The sequence below is a fragment of the Salmo trutta genome, chromosome 4, assembly GCF_901001165.1.
Source record: "Salmo trutta chromosome 4, fSalTru1.1, whole genome shotgun sequence".
NCBI lineage: Eukaryota > Metazoa > Chordata > Actinopteri > Salmoniformes > Salmonidae > Salmo > Salmo trutta.
In genome coordinates this window covers 9,773,290-9,787,189 of record NC_042960.1, presented here as the reverse complement: position 1 = coordinate 9,787,189, position 13,900 = coordinate 9,773,290, and the positions used below count along the sequence as shown (strand labels likewise).

Sequence of the window (13,900 nt, the reverse complement as noted above, 5' to 3'; positions counted from 1 at the left end):
TGAACAAGAATGTAAGCTTTCTGCCCATATAAGACATGTCTATTTCCTGGAAAGTTGGCTGTGACTTACATCATTCCAGTCACATTAGCGCACGTTAGCAACAACCGTCCCGGTATAGGGACGCCGATCTCGTAGTGGCAGTGGTAGACACCACAATGTCAAGCTAAAAATGCCACCCATCTCTTCCCCTGAACCTACAGTCATTTCTAGCATTACATTATAGTTAATTGTTTAGTTTAATTGATAGCATAATTGTTCATACTCACAGGCCATAATGCAGAATGGGGAAAATAGATGAAACAGCACACAGATCAGACTGACGTATCATTAAGAAAATCTGTGCTTTTATGGGCAAATAGTGAAATAATGAAACAGTAAAGCCTACTCAAAGCCTATACTCAAGCTACATTCAACTTTGTAAGAGGGATGATGGGACGCAAACCATATGCACACTTCATAGAAAAACCCATGAAAAACATTAGGGAACTGCAACACTATCTTAGAAAAATCTAGAACATTCAATCAAATATTAATGGAGTTGCGTGATTAAGGATGAGAAATGTTTACTTTCCTTATTAAGTATAAACACACACTCCCTCTGGTCTTGGAGGACACACACACACACACACACACACACACACACACACACACACACACACACACACACACACACACACACACACACACACACACACACACACACACTCATTTCATGGTAGGTAATGCAACAGCTCATGTTGAACTGACACTGAAGGCGGGCGGGTAGGCCGTCTGCTTCAAAGAGCAATTTCAAGGCTAGACAAACCATCTGCAATCAATCTATTAGCATTACCAAGACTGGTCTTTTCACAAATTACATGACATGGGAAAATGGACTGCTGAAAGTGTATTGCCTTGCATGATTGACATGCTGGGTAGGTGGACATACTGTATAATTTTGCATACACCCCTACAGGTAGCATTTTGATATTCAAGCTCTCAAGGTATCAATTTCATGAATCACGGACCTTCCCCCCCAACTGCAAAGAATGAAAAACACACTAAATAAACAGAAAACTAATTATTCTATGATTAAGGGTACAATATTTCAAGGTTTTGCCACAGCAGGGTGGCAACCCACGTACTGCACCGTACAGCGTATGTTGATTAACTAAACAAAAGGCAAGATGACAAATCAAGAGTAATCACTACCTGGGTGATTCTGAACCTCACTGTGCAGCTCTCTAATCACCGGAGTGACAAGTCATTACAGACGGAGAAAGAGTTTTTTTGTCTAGTGTTTACAGAGGGAGAAGGACGATGAGGTTGTCTGACCTCAAACAACCAAGGTTGCGAAACCGAGTATTGAAGGAAAACATTTTTGCTGTTAAATCTATCTGTGAATATAACCAATCTGGTAAGGCTGGTATTAAGGTCAACAAGTTAGCAAAACACCAAAGTCAACATGTACTTTAGAGAAAGTTTAATTTCTCCCTCTTTCCCAGACTATTTCTCTCTCTCCCTCTCCTTCGCTTCCTCCCTCTCCATCTACGCTTATTTCACGCACAAACATGTGAATTCTCACCAGCCACACATCATGCCGAGCTCTTAAATAATACAGTGCCGTCCAAATTGAATCACCTACACTTCCTCCTAAGCCCGGCCAAGAGAAGATGACGAGACAAGACAAGCAGAATACACTTAGTGTGAATCCCAAACGGCACCCTATTGGCCCAAACTCTCTTAGAAGAAAAGGTGTTATCTAGAACTTAAAAGGGTTCTTCAGCTGTTCCCATAGGAGAACCCTTTGAAGAACCCTTTTTGGTTCCAGGTAGAACTGTCACGTTGGTAACAATGATTCGGGAGACGGGCGTAGGAATACGTAATATTTTTTTTTATTACGGCCCAAATTATGGCATGTCGTGTGAGGGCAAACAAACCAAACAAACACTATACAAAACACAAGGTTGAAACACAAACAAAAGAGCGAGGAGTACCTCGAATAAATAACACACGCGCACAATGATACTACACGGGACGAGACCCGTAATCATCTGTGCAATCCACAAGGGCACGAAAGCCCAAAACACACAGCACAGGTACTCACACGCACCGACGGACATTGTAACAATAATAGACAGCACCATGGTGAACAGAGGGCACATATATACAAATACAATCAGGGGGAATAGGGGCCAGGTGTGCACAATGAAAGTTCCAGAGGGATCCGTGACAAGAACCCTCTTCGGTTCCTGTAGAACAGAGGGTTTTACAGGGAACCACCAAAGGGTTCTTCCTGGAACCAAGGAGGACATGTGAAGAACCCTTTTGGAACCCTTTTTCCCAAGAGTGTAGAACTCTCGTAAAAAGTAGTGCACTATATAGGTAATAGGGTGCCATTAGGGACGCAGCATATATTTTCTCTGGCGAAGCAGTTCATTGTGGGGCGGCAGGGGTGGCAGTTAGCCTAGTGGTTAGAGCGCTGGACTAGTAACCGAAAGGTTGCAAGATTGAATCCCCGAGCTGACAAGGTAAAAATCTGTCATTCTGCCCCTGAACAAGGCAGTTAACCCACTGTTCCTAGGCCGTCATTGAAAATAAGAATTTGTTCTTAACTGACTTGCCTAGTTAAATAAAGGTAAAATAAAAAATTGTGCCATCCACTGCACTTTATCCTCTTATGAAGCCTGATTCATTACGACACTAGATTATATGGGGTAGGAGATGGATCACGCCACAATGCAGCAGGCCAGGAGCAAACAGATACAGTAGAACACCATGCTGAAATAAGATGGTCTGATAATGAAGTGATTAATGCATTGCGCTTGAGCGAGCACACACACGTATGCATTACCCCATCCAGTCGTACTTTAAGCTCAGTGATGACACATTCTCATTTGCAAACTAGTGGCTCAGAAAGGAGTTATACTGCTGTAAATGTAATTTATGGAAAAAACTTCAGAAAACGCGGTTCCCTAATCGATACCACGACTGGCAGTGAGTGATCATGGATCGATTCTAATATCTAGCTATGTGTCAGTCAAGAAGTCTGATGAGAGTTGATGTCTCTGTAGTTGTGTGTGTGTCTGTGTGTGTGTGTGTGTGTGTGCTAGCCTATTAATACAAAGCCATGCACCGCTTGCTGTTCATCAATGAACAGGTTAACACAGCAGTGTAATCAGCACAGGCAGATTAGTGTTACCATCAAATACCTCTGAGGGGTCATTGGGGCTTGAAAGGGATTACCGCCCTGAGATTAACAGCTGATGCATCTGGATCCTAACAATTTGCTTGACTTGGCTAATTAAAAGTGGAGTGTGTGTGTGTGTGTGTGTGATGCTGCAAAAAGCCGGTGAGGTCAGTCAAAGGCATAGTCCCCCTGCTCTCCTGCTCTCCCTTCAGATTAATTACCCTTCTATCAGACAGGCCCCCCTTTGAAGCCAATCATTAATTATACACGGACAAATAGTCAACTCCCGCCCCTCCCCGGGAGCCTGTGTATCCCTTTAATTGCTTTCTGTAATCAAAGACAGCTTTTTTTCCCCCTTTTTCTCCAGACAGACAGGATGAGGATGACATCTGTCATTCAGGGAGATGGACAGAGAAATTACAGAGAGGCGCACAGACACAATTACGGGGTTGGCGTTGGATCGCTGCCTCTGATTATAGGGGGATGGAAAAGAGAAAGAGAGAAAGAGAGCGAGACATTGTTATAACACTGTGCATAGCGATAATAGGACATTTGGAACTTTTGTGAGTGTAATGTTTCCTGTACATTTTTTATTGTTTATTATCTATTTCACTTGCTTTGGCAATGTAAACATACAGTATATTTCCCATGCCAATAAAGCCCTTTGAATTGAATTGAATTGAGAGAGAGGGGAAAGGGAGCGAGAGATAGAGAGGGAGGGAGAGAGAGAGAAAGAGAAAGAGAGAGGGAAACGAAAGAGAGGGAAGCGATGGAGAGACTTCTCTGTGGTGAGACATGGAGAGGAGGTATATAACCCTGCCATTGTCTACAGTAATAACACTAAAATGGCACAAATTTTCCTGTTCAGACAAAAAGAAAGAGGAAAAAGGAACAGGAAAAAAGTCACTCTCGTCTGTCACTTTTTCTCTGACTGTCTGGAAAAGCTTTAAAGTCTGATCCGGCACCAATAAGAGATGCTGAGGAAAGGTTTTAAGTGAGTGAAGCCAGAGATGTCCGCGGTGACAAAAGCTTTAAATGTTGAGCAGAACTCTATGGGCACAGCGAGGTTCAATTAAGACACAGATCTCAGCGGAGGCACTTCTTCCACGTCATGGGTCGCCTCCCAAATGGCACCCTATTGCCTTTATAGCGCACTACTCCTGACCAGCTCTGGTCAACAGTAGTGCAGTACGAAGGGAATAGGGTGCCTTTTGGGAGGCAGCCTGACAAACTTTAACTTTCAACGCCAGCCAGGCTGACGCTTTGAGAGAAACACAGAAAAGACGACAACTCTTGCTGTTTCCCCCGTGCTCTCCACAAGATGCTTGTTTGATTCGATGACAGTTTGCACACCCGCCGAAGCGATAAAGCGTGGTTGATGTCACTCGTCAACCCATCAGCATTGAGAACGGGAAACAAGGGAGGGGCCAGTGATGCACTTAGTAAACATTCTCATTCATAAGGGCTTTCATTAAAACTATGAGGATGAAACCTAAGTGAGATGAGAGTTTTTCGGTTCCATCCAATCTCTCGAAGTCTCGACAACAAAGCCTTTAACTATTTTCCCTGATTCCCTTTCATTTTATAATCAGATAAAATGTATTAGAGATCCTCCTTGAAACCTAGATCCTTAGATCAAAGAGACTAAAGTCTCCCCCACTGCCCTCTTCTACAAAAAAGGGTTTATGTTGCCATTTTCATAACTTCTTCCTCTTCTTCACGCACGACCTCGCCCGTTGTCTAGTACTGTAGTGGAACGGCCATTAATCAAGGAGCCTCCTCCGTGTGGCGCAATGATCTTCTCCCACTGGCCGGGGGAGGGATGGAGGAAGAAAGTCAAGGACACCACTGATTGATCCCTAGGCCCCTGTTCCGTTTCACTCCAGTGTCCAGGGTTTTTATAGCGTCCCCCCTTTTATAGCGTCCCTCTAGTTGGATCCTCCGAGGCTCCAGTGCTAGAGGGGCGACCACATCCCACCCTCCTCCACTCCATGGGGGATACGGACGGTTACGGTTGGGAGCCTTTACCCAAGGAATGACGGAGTATTAATTATACCTCCATAATTAATAATGAAGTCCGGCTTAATTAGCCGGGTTAATCAACTGTGATTGGAGGAGAGGACCTCCCTACTGAGCACGTGCAGGCTGCTCTCTCTCCCTTCTCAGAGCCCGGAGGGTGATGATGAAGGGAAAATGGAGGAGACGAGAGAAAAGAAGGAGGATGTTTAGACCTCTTTCAGACGACCTGAGGACTGGTAATGTCACAACAAAATTGACTATTAGCATAAATATTGGCGCCGTTGTGCAAAACAAGTTAATACAAGTTTATTTATATTCTGTGTCTCTCAAAGCAAAAAAATTGAAACTTCATTGGGAATGAGGACGGATCCGGCATCTCTATAAGTTTTTGTCTGTTCGAATCAAGCTGTGTGTGTGTGTGTGTGTGTGTGTGTGTGTGTGTGTGTGTGTTCATATCAAGCTGTGTCCTGAGATGCGCCAACAGCTTTCTTGTTGCAATGATTATACAGGACACAGCATTTGCTGTCAGAAACGTTAACAAACACACAAACACATGACTAAACTAGATTGGGATGGATTCTCTTAATACTTGTTTGTTTATTCATTTATGCATTTTCATCCCCATCACAACAAGGTTTGTTTATCTATGTGGAATTCACTGACAACCTTTGATCACTACGTCTTTGAGAAGAATAAGAATATAATTTGTGTGCCACATCGTATGTTTGCTCTCCCCTTCTTAATCTGTTTCATGGCATTTTGCTTTCTAAAGTCTTCTAAAACTATTTTCTTTTTTGACACATAGTTATTATCATAAGTTCAGAATGCAGGTATCATAAACTTTGCAAAACAAAAAATCGTACCCTAAAATTGATTCATAAACTGATTCCTAAATCATATTTAATTGTATTATCGCCTTGAGTTGTTTAAATCGTTTGACTCATAATAAGCATAACCACATGTTGCATATCAAAACATACTTCCGATAGGCTTCGCCACACTTAGCCCAAAGCCAACACAGCACGCCGAAAAAGTTGGAAATAAATAAGCCAACATGGGGACATACTCAAATCCGTGAGTCCAGCCCAACATCAGTGGGGCAACATTCAAATCACGTAGCAAACTCTGGGTTGTCCAGGTAGGCTCTCAGATCAGATCACCACGTTTTTCAGAGGTGAGGAGAGAAGTAAACAACAGCTCAAAGTAAAGACAGATATGAAGAGAGACAGAGAGAGAAAGAGTGAGTGACAGAGAAAAAGAAGAGAGAGAGAGAGCGAGAGAGAAAGAGAGAAAGAAGCAAGAGAAAGAGCGAGGGAGAGAGAGAGAGGAGAGAGTGAGAGGATTTGAAAGAGAAAAAGCGAGAGGCTGAAGGGTAGCAGACTAGAGACAGCTATACATATAGAAGCAGATTCCCTGCCATACCTGCCCTCCTTGCAGAACCCCTGCCTGCACTGTCTGCTTTTGAAGTGATGTCCACAATAAGGTTCAGGTAGTCGTACAGCCAGGTGTGCTGCAGCGTGATGCAATGATGCAACATCCGGGCAACAAGTCTTCATACATCATCAGACAAGGATGTCATGATTATTGGTTATCGGTCTGTTGCTCTCTGTTTCCTCATGCCATAAGTCTTCATGCATACAGTATGTGTTAAGAGATGCAGATTGATCAATATTACACAGTACAGGCCTAATCTCAGTGTGTATATTTAGCCTGACAGTCTAGCACCATATAGCACCAGTTGGCCTGTGTTGTCAGGGCTGGAGAAAAACACAAGGCCTTCTTGACCCTTAGATAAGACCAAGTAGGGATTAACAAGTAGGGAAGAGAATATGACAGACAGTCTCTGAAATTAGATGAAAAGCTCCAGACTGATCTTATCCTCTCTGTCTCTCTCTGTATCTCTCTCTCTCTCTCTCTGTATCTATGTATCTCTCTGTATCTCTCTCTCTGTATGTATATCTCTCTCTGTACCTCTCCCTCTCTCCTTGAGAAGCTCTCAGTTCAGCAGCAAAGTGAGAGGGTGCCAGACACACACACCAGCACACCACGCACGCACGCACGCACACGCACACGCACACGCACACACACACACACACACACAAAGGGTGATGGATCACATGGCCAAAGGGGATTTACAGAGCTGTGTGTGTGTGTGTGTGTGTGTGTGTGTGTGTGTGTGTGTGTGTGTGTGTGTGTGTGTGTGTGTGTGTGTGTGTGTGTGTGTGTGTTGTGTGTGTGTGCGTGTGTGTGTGTGTGTGCGGGGAGGGAGGGAGGGATCAGGCTGTGGATCAGTCCAGGCAGGTCTGTATTGATCTGATAGCACGGTAATGTCCCAAATGGCAAACTATTACCTATTCAGTGCACTCATTTTAACCAGGGCCCATAGGTTAGTGCTCCTATATCCATAAGGGAGGGTGATATGTTACCACCTGCAGTAAGACAGAATTTTGCCAGTTGTATCTTGTTGTGTCCTACAGGTCAGAGCTTTGTGTTATGATATCCAAACGGTGACAGAGCAGCTTCAACACCAGAGCTGTACGCTGTGACTGGCAAAGGTGTCGAGACAACGGTCTGAAATAGATATTCTCTCGCGATGAAAAGAGAAACGTCCGACAGAGATATGACAGTGAGTCATATTGATATCACTAACGAGGACTGGATTTTACAACCAGCGTGTCAAAGGAGACTTTTGAGAGGCTGTGCGTGTGTATGTGTGCGCATCTGTGTGTGTGTGTGTGTGTGTGTGCACGTGCATGGCTGGTGAATACCTGTCTCTAGGATAATGATCTTGTGCACTGTTTATCCAACATGAATACAGACAATGGAAGAATCTACATTAGGAGGCAGAAGTTGTTCCCTGTAATGATCGTTAACATGTCCTGAGCTGTCAATCAAAAGCGTAAAATCAAAAACTTCACAGATTGCCCGCCTGCTGTCCAGACTATTCATGGCAGGAGAACCACAGAAGTCAACTCCTGAATCCCAAATCAACTCCTAGTTCCTACCCCCTAGAAAATGAAGCGGTGAGAGCAGCCTTGTGGTAGTTAGGGAACAGAATGGCCTCAGTGGATTCCAGGTCAGCGTTTCCTCTACTATCGGAGTCTGATGGCGAGACCTGTTAATTACATGCATTTTTAGACGGCAAGGTGTCTAATTGCAGACACATCCAAACCACTAATAGTGATTATGTGAACCTGAGGTAATGTTGCTGAAACAATGACCGCTGCATGGTGGACCTCTTTATGGTGTTATACAGTTGTGTCACGTGCAATGATGTACAGTGGTGTTGCGGTGTTATGTCACCTCTTGAAATTGCGTGCCTGAAGGACATGAAAGGGTTGTTGAGGTAATGGATTGCTATCACAAGGTATTAATTATTTACCTGTGATAATATTAGCACCGCTAATAATTATTGAGGTAAAATATTCCTGTGCAGACTCTCATTTTGAAAAGCAAACAGACAGATCACCTAGTCTATCTTCACTGATTAAAACAGATCTACGGTGGAAAAATGCCAGCTGCCATTTTGTCTATCTGACAGAATTGCTTCAAGTTCACACTGGCAATTCCACAGCTGCAGTCATCATGATCTATCATTCATTCAACAGATAAATATACACTAAATATCATCATCAAATGTGAACCTGAGGTAATGTCTGATCAGTGTCTGATCAATGCTTAATCAATGTCTGATCAAATTCTACAATGCCTTAAGGAAACCATGAAAAGGATCTCACCACATTCACATAATATCGCATTAGTCCCTGATCACACCTAGTCATAACGATGTATCTTAGCAGATGTTGCCTTACTACAGCTGGACCTCTGAGGACAAGCAGTCTGAGACGGATACACACATTACACGCACACACACACCACACACACACGCACCACACCACACCACACCACACCACACCACACACACACCACACCACACCACACCATACACACTCACAGGAGGATTCTGCACAGACAGCCGGATGGACACACAGGGGAAGGAGGCTTTCAGTACAAACCTTCAGAGTGTAACCTTTAATTAGCCTCATCATGACAGCCAAACTCGTCACATCACTAAAAGAGAAATGCCATCCTGGTGACATGGAGCCATTTGACTAACAATGAAAACCCTGATCTGGATGATAGTGTTGTAAAATGTGTGACAGGATTGCACCCGATAATAAGTTCCCTTTGCAATATAGTTAACTTGTCTCATGTTCTTCCTGGTGATCACAGAGCTATATGGCCTTTGTTATGGTAAGTCTACTGCTGAAAGAGTAGGAGGGTGCAAACTGCTTATCAACAGTTTTATTGTGATCATCTGAGCGTCTGGCCTTGTAACTGACCTTTCACCTTTGAAATGAGGGCAAACATCAAGTCTGACATGAAATGAATCATCTAGTTAGCGCTGTAGATCCATCTGAGAGATTGGAAGATGTTTCTGAGATGAGTCAGACCGTTTGACCCCTGGTTGTTGACCCACTGCTGGGCCTCCTACACAGACTTCAGGGCAACTCCGAGACTTCGATTTTTCACTTTAAAATGTATACCAAACAATAACCATTGATTTCAAAGTAAAAACAAACCATAGAACTCCATGCGCAAGATGTACTTTTAACAATTTCAACTGAACATTTTGCAAAAACACATTTACATCAAGCACTGAGCAGATACAACGTTTGGTAACAGAATACAACTGAGGGAGATTTAACGTAATTCTGTTACCAAACTTGGGATCGGCACAGTTCTTCCGGTAAATGTGTGTTTTTCCACTTACTGTGCAAGTTGTCCAAAGTTATCATTGTGCATAGAGTTGTATGGTTTGTTGAACTTTGAACTGAATGTTTTTTGTTTGGCATACATTTTAAAGTGAAAGATCGGAGTCTCGGCGTAATTCCATTACCATGGAATTGTCCATCAGTCTATTTGTGTGTGTGGGTGTGTGTGCATGCACATGAGTGTTTGTTGTGTTTGAGGATGGGGGGCCAATTTAATGATGAATCCCAGGGGTGAGAGTATGTGGGCGAGTGTTCTTTCACCTCTGTCTCAGTTTTCTAACAGCCTGCTGACATTCTCACCTGTGGTTTGTCGGTTCTTCTGATATTGATGTCCTGAAACTTTTGTTCACTTTGAAAAACATATTCGGTTGATCACTTTCACTTCCTAAACTGCCTTCAATCTGACCACAAAGTCATTTCAGCAGCCATCAATTCAAACATTTACTGTACACCACAACTTCCAACTACCTACCTCATCCCCATATTGTTTGTCTCTCTTCATTTTGCACACCAGTATTTCTACTTGCACATCATCATCTGCACATCTATCACTCCAGTGTTAATTTGCTAAACTGTAATTGCTTCGCTACTATGGCCTATTTATTGCCTTGCCTCCTTACGCCATTTGCACACACTGTATATAGACTTTTCTATTGTGTTATTGATTGTACTTTTGTTTTATCCCATGTGTAACTCTGTTTTGTTGTTTTTGTCGCACTGCTTTGCTTTATCTTGGCCAGGTCACAGTTGTAAATGAGAACTTGTTTTCAACTAGCCTACCTGATTAAATAAAGGGGAAATAAACAACAACATCATAACAGGAGATAGGTTCCTGCCCTCTGGGATATTCTGGCTCGGACAACCAACGCTACTTCATTTATAAAACGTACTTTAGAACAATATACTAAACTCATTTCTGTGTGAACATATTTGGTGGATCACTTTCACTTTGTAAACTGACATCAATCTGTAAACTGACCATGAAGTCATCTCATCAGCTCCTGCACTATGGGCCATTCTGGTACTATGGATAATTCTGTCACTATGGGCCATTCTGGTACTATGGATAATTCTGTCACTATGGGCCATTCTGGTACTATGGATAATTCTGTCACTATGGGCCATTCTGGTACTATGGATAATTCTGTCACTATGGGCCATTCTGGTACTATGGATAATTCTGTCACTATGGGCCATTCTGGTACTACGGATAATTCTGTCACTATGGGCCATTCTGGTACTACGGATAATTCTGTCACTATGGGCCATTCTGGTACTACGGATAATTCTGTCAATATGGGCCATTCTGGTACTATGGATAATTCTGTCACTATGGGCCATTCTGGTACTATGGATAATTCTGTCACTATGGGCCATTCTGGCTCGGACATCACTACTTACTTACTTTAGAACATCATACAAATCCCTTTTTGTTTTCTATGTGGGTGTGTTTTGCATGCATGTGTGCTTGCACACTGTGATACAGTACGCCAGCTGGGCGACAATACTCCTCATCTTATTAAAAGCCCTGCTATGCTGGGCATCACTCCCTCTCTCCTTCCCTCTTTCCCCCCTCTGTGTCTTGGCCTCCAGAGTACTGTCTCATTTCCATAGCAGCGTGACGCCTCGCCTCTCCATCCTTCATCTGAATTTCCGAGGCTCTTATCCTTGAGCAGCCATGTAAATAAACAGCCTGGTGTTAAATATTAAAACCTCATTGTGGGTGAGTGACAGGACAGGACCTGGACCCCCACCTATTAGCCAGCTAGGGCCTTGGCCGGTTTGTGTGTGTGTGTGTGACCTCGACCCCGCCTCAAGCTGTGGACCAGTACACCAGGAACTCCAACTACTGTATATCTACCTATGGAAGATATACATCTGATGTAGGGTACACAGTTTCTGTACGAACACTTAGTGACATCTGCTGATGTAAATAGGTCTTTATAAATACGTTTGATTTGATTTTTCAAGGTACCTTAGTTGCATTAGTATACAATGTCTATCCGTCACAGGCAATACATCTCCAATCATTGTCTTACAAGGACAAAATACAACAATGTGAATAGAGAATTTACCCACAACTATACAACTTAATGTGTATACCCTAGCATTGTCCCTCAGACAAGCTGAGAAATTTGTCTGGGGAGGAAATACATCTGTTTAACAACCTCGTTCTCATTAAACCTGTCCCTGAATCTGTTATCTATCTCATTGCATATGGTTCATTGTCAACCTCGTTTTTATCATAAATTAAACCAACCAACCAATTTTACTGCATGGATCCTTTAACAACCAGCTAAGTCGCGGTCCATGAAATACAGGCCTTTGCCCATTGCTATGGATTTTACAGCCAGAAGTGTCATCAGACAGCCACTTTCCATCAGTAGCTAGTTTCTGAAGCATTGGAATGCTATTACAGTTAGTCACTGGGAAGCTCTCATCCCAGTCATGAGTCTGTGAAGCCACAGACCAGAGAGAATGATGCACACACACACACACACTCACTCACTCACTCACTCACTCACTCACTCACTCACTCACTCACTCACTCACTCACTCACACTCACACTCACACTCACACTCACACTCACACTCACACACTCACAGGAGTGGCTCCCTGGAACAACTAGAGGAAGGATAATGTCCGGGCCCCCATCAGGGCTCCGAACTGCCCCTGCTGCTATACACAAGCCATCAGACCCAAGTCTCTTGTGACATGAAGGCTGGCCCCAAATGTAGACGGTCTTGATATGTGTGTGTGTGTGTGTATATGTGTGCGTGCGTGCACATATGTTTGTGTGTGAGAGAGGTAGAGAGAAAGGAAAGGGGGATACCTAGTTAGCTGCACAACTGAATGCCTTCAACTGAAATGTGTCTTCCGCATTTAGAGAGAGAGAGAATATATGTGAGTGTGCAATAAATGCTCAAAAAGGTAGAAAGCACTTATCCTTGTAATACCATTCTAAACTCTTGTCTGTCTACCTGCCTATTTTGTAACTGCATAATACATCTCACTTCTTCCCTTACCAAGACGTACACTTTGATTTTGACCCGCGGTGGGTAAAAATCTAAGCTATGTCTAAATATGTGTGTGTGTGTGTGTGTGTGTACTGATCCAGATGAAAACAGTGAGGCCTGCAGTCATACTGTACTGTAGCAGCAGTGATGGTTCTGATTGCAGTTATCATCACTACATTCCCCAGTGGGTAAATCTAGAAGCAGGAATTATTTCACACTCAGGCACTATACAGACACACCCATAAGATCACATGCATGCACGCGCACACACACACCTGAACTAACAAGATATATAGTTTATTATTATTATTTTGTTGTTGTAATTTTACCCCCTTTTCTCCCCAACTTCGTGATGTCCAATTCCGATCCATTTATGAACTCCCCAACGGGCTCGGGAGAGTCAAGTTCGAGTCATGAGTCCTCCGGAACATGACCTGAAAGCCAGCTTCACCATATATTCACCAATATTTTGATATTTTTTTGAATCATAACAGTTTCCCCATTCATAATCATAACTGTTTTTTTGCCATTCATAATCATAACTGCTTTTTCCCCATTCATAATCATAACTGCTTTTTCCCCATTCATAATCATAACTGCTTTTCCCCCATTCATAATCATAACTGCTTTTTCCCCATTCATAATCATAACTGCTTTTTCCCCATTCATAATAATAATTGTTTTTTTAAAGTCATAATCATAACTGTTTTTTTTTGCCATTCATAATCATAACTGCTTTTTAAAAATCATAATCATAACTGCTTGAGAGTGTTCCATCCTTCGATTGTGCAGATGACAATACTGTGAATGACTTAAATTGTCTGAATACAGTATGCTAACACTGTCCTACTCATATTCAAATCGTTGACTCTGTATGGCAGTAAATGGGATTCACACAGCTAGACTGACTGAGAATTGT

At 42.9% G+C, this 13,900-nt stretch overlaps 1 protein-coding gene across 2 annotated transcripts in view; it reads right to left on the bottom strand.

The window, feature by feature from the left end:
- Positions 1 to 13,900, bottom strand: part of LOC115191815 (polypeptide N-acetylgalactosaminyltransferase-like 6) — a 245,147-nt gene that overhangs the window by 76,570 nt on the left and 154,677 nt on the right. The window lies entirely within an intron of this gene.